Here is a 12,447-nt window from a genome sequence, read left to right as displayed (position 1 = left end):
GTTTCCCCACACTCACACACACAAACACACGTTTCCTTTTACAGGGTATGGGAAATAATCTAGCTGTCCATCTGGGAATGGGATTCAAGTTGTGTGAAATTTAGCAGGTCTAACTTAATGGGGGACCGATGGAATTTTGTCCTCTTGTTTCGGTCCATGACTGTTTGCTCTCACTGAATTTTACTGTGTAGTTTGGGTTTAAATGAGTCTCCACTATTTGGAATTTCCAATAGGGGACACACACACACACACACACAAAATCATAGACTCATAGAACCATAAGGCTAGAAGGGACCTCAAGGATCATCTAATGTAACCCTCGGCCAAGATACCCCATTTGGTTGTATCTAAACCATCCGAGACAGAGGACTATCCAGCCTCCTTTGGAAAACCTCCAGTGAAGGAGATCGCATGACTTCCCTAGGCAGTTTGTTCCATTGTCCTACTGTTCTTACAGTTAGGAAGTTTTTCCTGAGATTTAATCTAAATTTGCTGTGCTGTAGTTTGAACTTGTTGCCTTTTGCCCTGCCCTTTGTGGCAAGAGGGAACATTTTTTCTCCATCTTTTTTATCGCAGCCTTTTAAATATTTGAAGACTGCTGTTATGTCTCCCTTTAATCTCCTCTTTTCCAAACTAAACATACCCAGTTCCTTTAGCCTTTGATCATATGGCTTGTATATTCCATCCCTTTGATCATCTTTGTCGCTCGCCTCTGGATCCTTTCCAGTTTCTCTACATCATTTCTATACATTGGTGAATAAAATTGGACGCAGTACTCAGCTGAGGATGAACCAGCACTGAGTACATTGGAAATATCACCTCCCATGACTTCCATTCTATGCCTCTATTAATGCAACTTAAAATTGCATTTGCTTTTTCTGCAACAGCATCACATTGCTGACTCATGTTGAGGCTGTGATCCACCACAACTCCCAGACCCTCCTCAGCAGGGCTGTTACCAAGCCAATTATCCCCTATTCTATATTTGTGCGTTTGGTGGTGAATATAATTTTGTTGTCTATAGCCCAGTTCTCCAATTTATCAAGATTCCTTTGAATTTAGATCTATCCTCCAAAGTGTTTGCCTGAGCCCCAGTGTCTACACAGCAATTTTACAGGCCCACAGCATGAGCCCTGTGAATCCAAGCCAGATGACCTGGGCCAGCCACAGGTGTTTAACTGCAGTGTGGATGTACACTTAGTCTTTTATACTTCTCAGCAGAGCTATGGAGGACTACCTGTCACACTGAATCAGCCGAATAGCTCCCTCTTGAGGAAAAGGACAGGGTGAACGTGAGCACTGTCAGGCACTCTGGTGTGGGGGCATGGCCATGGATCCACCCTCTTCTGCACTGGCTGGCAGACTGAAGCCAGCACAAGGTGAATGTGCTGCAATATCCACTTCCCAAAATGAGGAGCCACCTCTAAGCACACTCCCCTCCATGCCCCCAGAGGCACCTAACCTGCCTGTGCATCCTACTCATGGAACTGGGAATTACTGGTGGTTCTGTGGCCCTTGGGCCACCTTCTACCTCCCAGTGTGGCTGTAGCTCAAAGCCACAAGAGATCCCTAGATTTGCTGTATTATGTTATGAGCCCAGAATAATTCTGCCTCATTTATTTGGAAGACAAAATTCATATCTGCAGTGCCACTTGTATGCCCTTTTTTTTCATTTTCTCTCTGTTTGCTTTTTTTTATTAGCTGGAGACCAATACAAGTCTCTTTGATCCAGACAGTGATGTATAACAGACCTCCTCCTGCAGACTTCAGGATACCCGCCCTGCAGCACAATTACACCGGGTCTGCTAGCCACACGGAAAGCAGACAGAACACCGAGGCAGGAAGCTCATCCATGCGTCATGGCAAGCTGGTGGTAGATCGTCACTTAACAATAACTTACAGTGTTTATTATGCCTAGAACAATCAAACTAAATTCACAGATAAATGAAAGTAATGAAATATGCACAATACAAATTAGAGCTTTCCTTGTTTTGTTTTTTACATACTGCAGCAAAGCTGCAAACAGTAAATGGGACAGTGGAATTGGCATAGCTTAGTGACCCAAATGAAACAAACTCTCTATGGGTCTTGAAAAGGGTTCGGTAAGTACTCTTGCCAAAGGCTGAGCTTTGCACCCACCCTATTCGCTGGTCACTTATTTGGGCAAAGCTCACATTGATGGGCCAGATCCTCAGTGCAAATTGGTATACTGACAGGACACAGATTCATACCAGACCCAATGTGTTCCACAGGAGTTTTGTCTGGGTAAGCAGGACTGAATAAGGACTGCAGGATCTGACTCCATGGGCCAAATTCAGCAATGATTCAGCTACAGAAGGTGGATGAAACTACATATCAGAGGACCAGACTCTACTATCTTTGACACCAGGAGCCACCACTTCCCTGGCATTAGTGGAGCTCCTTTTGGTTTCTCAAGGTGTGAGAGGACAACCAAGTCATAGATTCATAGAATAACAGAGTTGGAGGCCATCTAGTCCAACCCCCTGCCCAGAGCAGGACCAATCCCAACTAAATCATCCCAGCCAGCTTACAAACTTCTAAGGAAGGGGATTCCACCACCTCCCTAGGTAACGCATTCCAGTGTTTCACCACCCTCCTAGTGAAAAAGTTTTTCCTAATATCCAACCTGAATCTCCCCCACTGCAACTTGAGACCATTACTCCTTGTCCTGTCATCTGCTATCACTGAGAATAGTCTAGATCCATCCTCTTTGGATCCACCTTTCAGATAGTTAAAAGCAGCTATCAAATCTCCCCTCATTCTTCTCTTCCGTAGACTAAACAATCCCAGTTCCCTCAGCCTCTCCTCATAAGTCATTCCAGACCCCTAATCATTTTTGTTGCCCTTCGCTGGACCCTCTCCAATTTCTCCACATCCTTCTTGTAGTGTGGGGCCCAAAACTGGACACAGTACTCCAGATGAGGCCTCCCCAGTGTCAAATAGAGGGGAACGGTCACGTCCCTCCATCAGCTGGCAATGCCTCTACTTATACACCCCAAAATGCCATTGGCCTTCTTGGCAACAAGGGCACACTGTTGACTCATATCCAGCTTCTCGTCCACTGTCACCCCTAGGTCCTTCTCTGCAGAACTGCTGCCTAGCCATTCGGTCCCTAGTCTGTAGCGGTGCCTTGGATTCTTCCATCCTAAGTGCAGGACTCTGCACTTGTCCTTGTTGAACCTCATCAGATTTCTTTTGACCCAATCCTCCAATTCCAATTTGTCTAGGTCCCTCTGTATTCTATCCCTACCCTCCAGCGTATCTACCACTCCTCCCAGTTTAGTGTCATCCGCAAACTTGCTGAGGGTGCAATCCACACCATCCTCCAGATCATTAATGAAGATATTGAACAAAACCGGCCCCAGGACCGACCCTTGGGGCATTCCGCTAGATACTGGCTGCCAACTAGACTCAGCTTACTGCTGCACAAGGAACCATGCACTATGCTCCCAGAAGCCCAAGCAACACACACAGGGGAGCGCAGCACAAGGGAGGGCACAGGACTCAGGCAGTGCTTTGCAGTGTGACTAGACTAGGCTAGGCTAACCAAGTGGCTCAGGCCTGGCTGCTCGTCACCCAGGCTAACTCTGCAGTCAAGACCTAGCCAAAGGGATTTTTCCTATAGCTACCCTGTCTCCCCTTCCAGCCCCTTGTGAAATCCGCATTGGTAGAACTCTAGGGAGTGGTTTCATTGCCTGCATTCCTTGCAGGTTTAATCTTTAGTTTCTACCAAGAGTACAGGTAGCCTATGCAACTCTTTTTTTTTTATTTTTTGTGCTACCTGCAGCTCTCTGGTTGAAGGAAGTTGGCAGCTGCCTTGTGCCATAACTTCCCGCAGAGCTGAGTTCCCTTTGCTGGGTCCTGACAGACACACTAAGCTGAATCTAGCCCCCAGATAGTCTAATACTCATTCACATTCTGTAGGCAGTAAAGTATACCCAGCTGCCGAACAATGTAAACGTTTCCATTCTGTTCTGCAGAGTGTATCACTTATTGCCTTGCTTAATGTATTTCTCATTCATCTACGTATTTTTTGCTACCATTCTGACAAAATAATACACTAGGGAATTTGGAAAGTGTTTTGCTCCAGCTCAGTGACTGATTCTGGCATTATCATCTGTATTAAAGAGTAATATTTAGACGTGATTGAATTTTTTTTTTAATTAATGGATGTTCTTGAAATTTCAAAGTTCTTTCCATTTTGCAGGGTGTGAAGTGGCCCCATTTTGCATTTTTTCAAAAGTGTTTGGGGGAGATTTTTCAATCAACATTTCTATAAAAATCATCAATGCTGTGACTGACATCTTCTCTTTGCAGTGTTGTTGTAGCCACACTGGTCCCAGGACATTGGAGAGACAAGGTGGGCGAGGTCATATCTTTTATGGGACCAACTTCTGTTGGTGACAGAGACACGCTTTTCGCTCCACAGGTCTGGAGCCCTGTCTTCAGGTCTGGAGAAGAGATCTGTGTTGCTCAAAAGTGTCAGGGCCCTAACAAGGGCAGTGGGGAACCAAGAGTCAGAGCCGGGTCAAACTTGAGACTGGGAGCAGCGGAGAAGTTCACAGTCAGGCTCCAGGCCAGGGTCGATACCAAAAGGCAGAGTCCAAATCAGGTTTCAGGGTCTGGGTGAGTGGCAAAGTCCAAATCAAGCCAAAGCCAAAGTCAAAGCCAGGACTTCAGGAGCAGGAATGATCATTGCAACTACAGGAGTTCCATGCTGTTACCTGGACCCTTTCTAAAGCATCCCTTGGGTTTAAAAAGGGCAGGGAGCCAATCAGGGACCATAAGGCTGCTGCCTGTCAGACCCTTTAAGGTGGGACTTCCCAGGCTCTGTGTCTCCAAGAGGTTGTGGGTAGTAGGCCACAGATGGGTTACTGGTGCTGGGTGGCAGCTCTTCAGGCCTGGGTTCTTGGCTCTCTGAACTTCACATGAAGCTTGTCTCTCTCACCAACAGAAGTTGGTCCATCAAAAGATATGACCCCCCCCACCTTGTCTCACTACTGAAACGTTCCATGTACCAAAAATTGTATTACTGGTAAATGACAAATTTCAGCAATTATTTAGATAACATTTTCACACAAAAAAAATGATGAAAAGCCACAAGAAAGTCCATAAAAACAAGAGTGAGAAATCAGCTTTTTTAAATGAAATTTTTCACTAGGAAAAACTTTTGATTTGAAAAATTTCCACAAGCTCTAGTAACATTGTGACTTCTCATTGTAATGTACAAGGCCATGAAAGCTTTTTTTTATGTAGCCACATTTATTACCTGGACTGGTAAACTGTTTCCGATCAGTTAGGAACAGACCTTGCCAATCTCCCCTTCCTCCCACCCCCAGGTTTTTATGTAAAAAAACCCACATAACTCTTCCCTCCCCACCCCCATTTCTGAGTTCTGACTGTAATTGGAAGTAGAAGTTCCAAAATAACATGAATGATGCTGGTCTTGAGTATCCCCGCCTTAAACAAACTCAGGAAGCACCATGTATCCCACAAGATAGTCTAGTCTCATGAGATTCCCCAACTCAGTTTTCAGGGCTGCTACTGCTCATGATTTTATCTCATCTTCCACTTTCTAGTGTTTTTCTTTAAGACTGAGATGCCAGAATCATGATATCGCATGAGAATTTCATGCGTGAAGGAAAGTTCTAGCCCTCCAGGTTGCAGAAGAAAGCTTGAATACATTAAGACCCTCATCATAAAGCAAATTAAAAAGCCTCGAGTTATTTTTTTTAAGTGTATGATTTTTTGGCCAGTCTTGTGATTTTGATGTTCTGGACTCATGCTTGTTGAATGTTTGACATTGGCAATACTGCGCTTTGTAGACCCAGGAACAGTTCAATAGTTTGAATAGTTCAGACATCCGAGTCACACCACAGGGCTTCTCCCCAGGTTAACAAGCACTCGCTGCCATGCCCAGCCTCCTTGAAGCAGGTTTATTTCTCCCAACATGAGCACATAACAGTTCCTTGGGTCATCCTTTATCCTAGGGTTTTATGGCCTCCCCTCCTAAGAGTCTCTGCTAATCCTGCTTCTTGAAACTTCCCAGTCCCAGCCAGCTCCCTTCTTACAGCCAGTTCTCAAACAGCCAGCTCTGCTCCCCTTCTGGAATGCTGGCCCCAGATCTACCTCCCAAAGCACCTGGTTTCTTGTTCCAGGGACCCACCACTACAGTTAGCTCCCCTCCTCTGTGGTCCTCTCCCCATGCACAGCCTACCCCAATCCTTCTTGCCCTCTGACAGGCCTTTCTATCCCTAGGTATACCCTGCCACTTTCAGTTGACTTAGCTGGGCCCACCTGCTCTGACACAGGGGAGCTGGGCATGGTCTGCTCACAGGGGTCAGCTGCTCTGTGACAATCTGGCTTTTTAATTAGAGATGGGTGCATGGGGATGTCTAGACTGCAATCATAGGCTGTGGTTGAAGCTTGAGTAGACATATAGCCGAGCTAGCTTCAGTCTAGCTAGCTTGGGTCTGGGAGCAGTGAAGCCACAGCAGCATGCACTTAGAACAAGCTAGTCCCGGGAGTAGTTACCCACCATTCTATACAAGCATGTACAGGCCATGCTGAAGCACAGGCTGTGTGGCTTCACAACTCTGGGACGTGAGCTAATTGGATTAAAACTAGCTCAGGTATGTCCCCCTGGGTTGCAACCACACTTTAGGATTGTAGCTAGACAAACCCTCAGATGCAAAGTTCAGATCTAAACTCTTCCAGCATCTGAAGGTGCATGAATGCAGGGATATGAGTCCAGCCCGTCTCTGGGTTCTTTATACGGTACATCAACTGCCAATTATATTTTGTAGCTAGGTGTTCTATTTTTAACATTTCATTGAAAATACAAGACTGCCCAAGCTTATGTACAAGCCTAAATCAGGTCATTATAACTATAAACATACCTGATCATATCTGCAGCTGCCCTCTCTTCCGTGGACACGCAACATTTGCAAGTGTGCCAGTTTATACCCACATTTATGTGTGCAAGATGGGTGGTTGTGTGATTGCCGCCACCTTGGCTGTGACACCAGGAGTGAACTGGGGAACTTCCAGAGCTAAAAGTGGGAGCTGCTCCAGCTTGACCTAATCACCCCTAGTTGCGGCTTTGATAGATTCCTGTCTTCTGTGGTTGGACCCAGAGGCTACGTCCATGCTGCACACCGCCGGTGGTAGCATGTAGGGTAGATGTTGCTCCATGACGCAGTGAAAAGCAGGTTGCATCCACACTGTGGTGTGTAGCTACACATCTCAGCAAAAGGCTTTGGCATGGGGAAGGCAGCAGGGAATGACTCCGGCAAGAGGAAACTGCCAGAACCTTCACCTGCTGCATTCCTCTTGCCAGAGCCTTTGTCCTCTGACAGAGTCTTTCGCCACTGCTGGAGTCTTTCCTTGCAGCAGGGAAAGTCTCTGGCAGCAGGGAGACAGCAGAACGCTACACTGCTAAAAATAGCAGCGTAGATGAAGGAGGCATTGCCTGGACATGTAGAGAGCTCTGTAGGGCATGTACCCTAAGGGTGCAGGCATGTCTTTACTCATGTAAGCAGTTTCTCACCATCTACACTGGTATTTATCCCCATGCTAGGGGGCCATATCGCGTATGTACTCTAAGGAGCGTGTAGTCTAGACATACCCAGAGTAGCACCTGTAACACACACTCACCGATGGTTACAGTTGCACATCTAATGGCTGTATTTGCATCAGTAAGTACAGGGCTTTTATTGCAAAGTGGATTGCGGGAAACTCACACTCATGTACAAAATGGAGGTGGAAACTCTTGGACACCCATTGGTCATTTGGCCAGCATTCTGAACCCTCTGAGGAGCCAGGCAAGAGGAACAATGTCTCAAAATACATTAAGCCTTTTATGATCCAAAACAATTGTGCATTGGAACCGGTTGTGGTGCTCATTTAAATTCTAGTAACTATGTCACAGGAGGAAGCAAGTGCCAGACACATGATAACCCATATGCCCAACTAAATCTACTCCGAGTTGATTAAGTTACAGCCAAGGAGAACTGCAAATCAATCTGTTCAGACTTGCTCATAGAAATATGACACGCTAGGGGTGACACAACTTAATTCCAATTCCATCAATAACTCTCATGAGAAGGAGATGAGTATATCATATGACTGCTCAGAGCTCCAGTATGAAACTGCAGAAAAGAGTCTGAGAGTCTCTGGATTAAGTTTAGAAGTATGAGCAAGAAGAGTGATGTTGTGGTGGGAGTCTGCTATGGACCACCAGACCAGGGGGATGAGATGGACAAGGCTTTTTTCAGGCAACTAACAGAAGTTACTAGATCACAGGCCCTGGTTCTCACGGGGGACTTTAATCACCCCAATATCTGCTGGGAGAGCAATACAGCGGTGCACAGACCAATTCAGGAAGTTTTTGGAAAGTGTAGGGGACAATTTCCTGGTGCAAGTGCTGGAGGAACCAGCTAGGGGCAGAGCTCTTCAGTGTTGCTCACAAACAGGGAAGAATTAGTAGGGGAAGCAAAAGTGGATGGGAACCGGGGAGGCAGTGACCCATTAGATGGTCGAGTTCAGGATCTGACAAAAGGAAGAAAGGAAAGCAGCAGAATATGGACCCTGGACTTCAGAAAAGCAGACTTTGACTCCCTCAGGGAACTGATGGGCAGGATCCTCTGGGAGAATAACATGAGGGGGAAAGGAGTCCAGGAGAGCTGGCTGTATTTTAAAGAATCCTTATTGAGGTTGCAGGAACAAACCATCCCGATGTGTAGAAAGAATAGTAAATATGGCAGGCGACCAACTTGGCTTAACAGTGAAATCCTTCCTGATCTTAAACGCAAAAAAGAAGCTCACAAGAAGTGGAAGCTTGGACAAATGACTAGGGAGGAGTATAAAAATATTGCTCAGGCATGCAGGAGTGAAATCAGAAAGGCCAAATCACAATTGGAGTTGCAACTAGCAAGGGATGTTAAGAGTAACAAGAAGGGTTTCTACAGGTATGTTAGCAACAAGAAGAAGGTCAGGGAAAGTGTGGTCCCCTTACTGAATGAGGGAGGCAACCTAGTGACAGAGGATGTGGAAAAAGCTAATGTACTCAATGCTTTTTTTGCCTCCGTCTTCAGGAACAAGGTCAGCTCCCAGACTACTGCACTGGGCAGCACAGCATGGGAAGGAGGTGACCAGCCCTCTGTGGAGAAAGAAGTGGTTCGGGACTATTTAGAAAAGCTGGACGAGCACAAGTCCATGGGGCCAGATGCGCTGCATCCGAGGGTGCTAAAGGAGTTGGTGGATGTGATTGCAGAGCCATTGTCCATTATCTTTGAAAACTCATGGCGATCGGGGAAGGTCCCGGATGACTGGAAAAAGGCTAATGTAGAGCCCATCTTTAAAAAAGGGAAGGAGAAGGCTCCGGGGAACTACAGGCCAGTCAACCTCACCTCAGTCCCTGGAAAAATCATGAAGCAGGTCTTCAAGGAATCAATTTTGAAGTACTTCGAGGAGAGGAAAATGATCAGGAAAGTCTTGCCTGACTAACCTAATTGCCTTCTATGATGAGATAACTGGCTCTGTGGAGGAGGGGAAAGCAGTGGATGTGTTATTCCTTGACTTTAGCAAACCTTTTGATATGGTCTCCCACAGTATTCTTGCCAGCAAGTTAAAGAAGTATGGGCTGGATGAATGGACTATAAGGTGGATAGAAAGCTGGCTAGATCATCGGGCTCAATGGGTAGTGATTAATGGCTCCATGTCTAGTTGGCAGCCGGTATCAAGTGGAGTGCCCCAGCAGTCGGTCCTGGGGCTAGTTTTGTTAAATATCTTCATTAATGATCTGGAGGATGGCGTGGATTGCACCCTCAGCAAGTTTGCAGATGACACTAAACTGGGAGGAGTGGTAGAAATGCTGGAGGGTAGGGATAGGATACAGAGGGACCTAGACAAATTGGAGGATTGGGCCAAAAGAAATTTGATGAGGTTCAACAAGGATAAGTGCAGAGTCGTGCACTTAGGTTGGAAGAATCCCATGCACTGCTACAGACTAGGGACCAAATGGCTAGGCAGCAGTTCTGTAGAAAAGGACCTAGGGGTTACACTGGACGAGAAGCTGGATATGGGTCAACAGTGTGCCCTTGTTGCCAAGAAGGCTAATGGCATTTTGGGGTGTATAAGTAGGGGCATTGCCAGCAGATCGAGGGATGTGATCATTCCCCTCTATTCGACATTGGTGAGGCCTCATTTGGAGTACTGTGTTCAGTTTTGGGCCCCACACTATAAGAAGGATGTGGAAAAATTGGAAAGAGTCCAGCAGAGGGCAACAAAAATTATTAGGGAGCTGGAGCACATGACTTATGAGGAGAGGCTGAGGGAACTGGGATTGTTTAGTCTGCAGAAGAGAAGCATGAGGGGGGGATTTGATAGCTGCTTTCAGCTACCTGAAGGGGGGTTCCAAAGAGGATGGATCTAGACTGTTCTCAGTGGTAGCAGATGACAGAACAAGGAACAATGGTCTCAAGTTGCAGTGGGGGAGGTTTAGGTTGGATATTAGGAAGAACTTTTCACTCGGAGGGTGGTGAAGCACTGGAATGGGTTACCTAGGGAGGTGGTGGAATCTCTTTCCTTAAAGGTTTTTAAGTTCAGGCTTGACAAAGCCCTGGCTGGGATGATTTAGTTGGGGATTGGTCCTGCTTTGAGCAGGGGGTTGGACTATATGACCTCCTGAGGTCACTTCTGACCCTGATATTCTGTGATTCTATGATATCTCACTTCACCTGCCTTCTCCCCAGACAACTGTACTTGTGCAACGAAGGTAATCACTCCTACTGATGATTATACTACATTGCACTGATCTCCTGCCTTTCATGCAGATATCTCAAAATGCTCAACAAATATTAATTAGCAAAGTCTCACCAAAAACCCAGGAGGTAGGAAAGAATTATTCCCATTTTACTGCCGGCTGATACCCACTCAGGGCTTGGGCAGACTAGCATGTAATTGCAAGAAGTTAGATCATGTTTTGTTCTGTGTTTGTAAAGCACAATGGGATACTGATCCATGGCTGGGATACCTATATGCTACAGTGATACAAATAATAACAATCATTATAATCATAAAGCATTGTGTTAGAGAGCTTATTCCTTCACTCTCCCACTTCCCTGGTCCTTCTCGTATGAACAGAAAGCAACAATACCCGAGGTCCAAAGGTGCAAACAATTCAATGTTTATTGGGGTGAACTTCCAGCAAGCTTAAATACAAGTTCCTTTTTCCTTATTTTCGAATCCCAACTTACTTCCTATTTGCCCCTAATTTATATAGTAATATTCTTAGCTATACCTTAACCAATCATTCTACTGAAATTTAACTAACCAATCCTAACATATTGTAACATGATTAGCTAACCAATTATATCCCACCACAATAATTAGATTACACCCAGCAAAATTAATTATACAGCAGACAGAAACAATCACAGAACCAGACAGAGATTATACAGACAAACAATAGCAAAGTGGGAACTATAATGACAAAACAATACAGAAGTGAGGATTTCACATCCCAGCTATTGATAAGTGAGTTCTTGCCAGACAGGATGCTATCAAACTAAGTTTCCTTTTACATTTTCTAGGCACTTCCCTTTCTCTGGAGGTGATAGGAATACAATCCTGTCCTGATAGTGCCTGACAGCCCAATAGCACCTTATTTCAATGGGACTAGTTTGGAATGTGAGGATGTGACCGTTCGCGTCCCAGCTTATGGCTGCCTCTGCTGCTTAGCCAAAGGCCTTAGCCTAAGAACAGGGCCTCAGACTGTCACAGTAAGAGAAGGACCTTGCACCAGCAGACAGTGATTTTGATTCTTTCTTTTATACCTCTAACTAGCCAAGTGATAAGAATACACCTAAATTCTTAAAGTACAGGCCTTTACAGACAGGCCTGAATATCTATATCCTAACACATTGGCTAGGCTGATCTAACTAACACCTTCTAAAGCTAATAAGGACAAACTAAGTTGTACTTCAGCATGTGCTAAGCTGGTCAGTCGCAGCCTAAGGTCTACAATGCCTTATCTACAGTAGGCTTAGTCTCACTGCAAAGCTTTTCCCAGCATAGCTATGAAAAAAAAAAAATCACATACCTCCAGCTGACATGTCAGCAATCCCTCTGGTGTTGATGCAACTATTCTGATGGATGGCTTAGTTAAGGTCATTCGGGAGTGGGGCAGAAGGATGTAGCTATGCTGGCAGAACTGCTTCTGTTCGTTTGCACTGTACCTCACTAGGGGGCGATACCGGCAAGGGCTCTAGCATAGACAAGCTCCTGTTCTTACAAGGCATTACTTAGAAAATGCTAGCTCAGACAGTCTGACAACAGCCCTTTCAATCCTAGATTAGATGAACACTGGGAGGTTAAGAGCCTTGTTCTCCACTCTGCTAAAACAGTTTTACTTTAGCGTGACTC

The 12,447-nt window shown here is 45.6% G+C and overlaps 1 long non-coding RNA gene across 1 annotated transcript in view; it reads right to left on the bottom strand.

The window, feature by feature from the left end:
* The window catches only part of LOC125624878 (uncharacterized), a 34,383-nt gene extending 22,145 nt beyond the window's left edge, over window positions 1-12,238 (bottom strand). Inside the window, exon 1 of the long non-coding RNA XR_007353412.2 lies at window positions 12,125-12,238. This is a non-coding gene — a long non-coding RNA (uncharacterized LOC125624878). The remainder of the gene's footprint in view (window positions 1-12,124) is intronic.
* Between the last annotated feature and the right edge of the window lie 209 nt (window positions 12,239-12,447).

Source organism: Caretta caretta, chromosome 19 (assembly GCF_965140235.1).
Source record: "Caretta caretta isolate rCarCar2 chromosome 19, rCarCar1.hap1, whole genome shotgun sequence".
Classification (NCBI taxonomy): domain Eukaryota; kingdom Metazoa; phylum Chordata; order Testudines; family Cheloniidae; genus Caretta; species Caretta caretta.
Note: the sequence above shows the minus strand (reverse complement) of the source record. Positions and strands in the feature narration are given on the sequence as shown.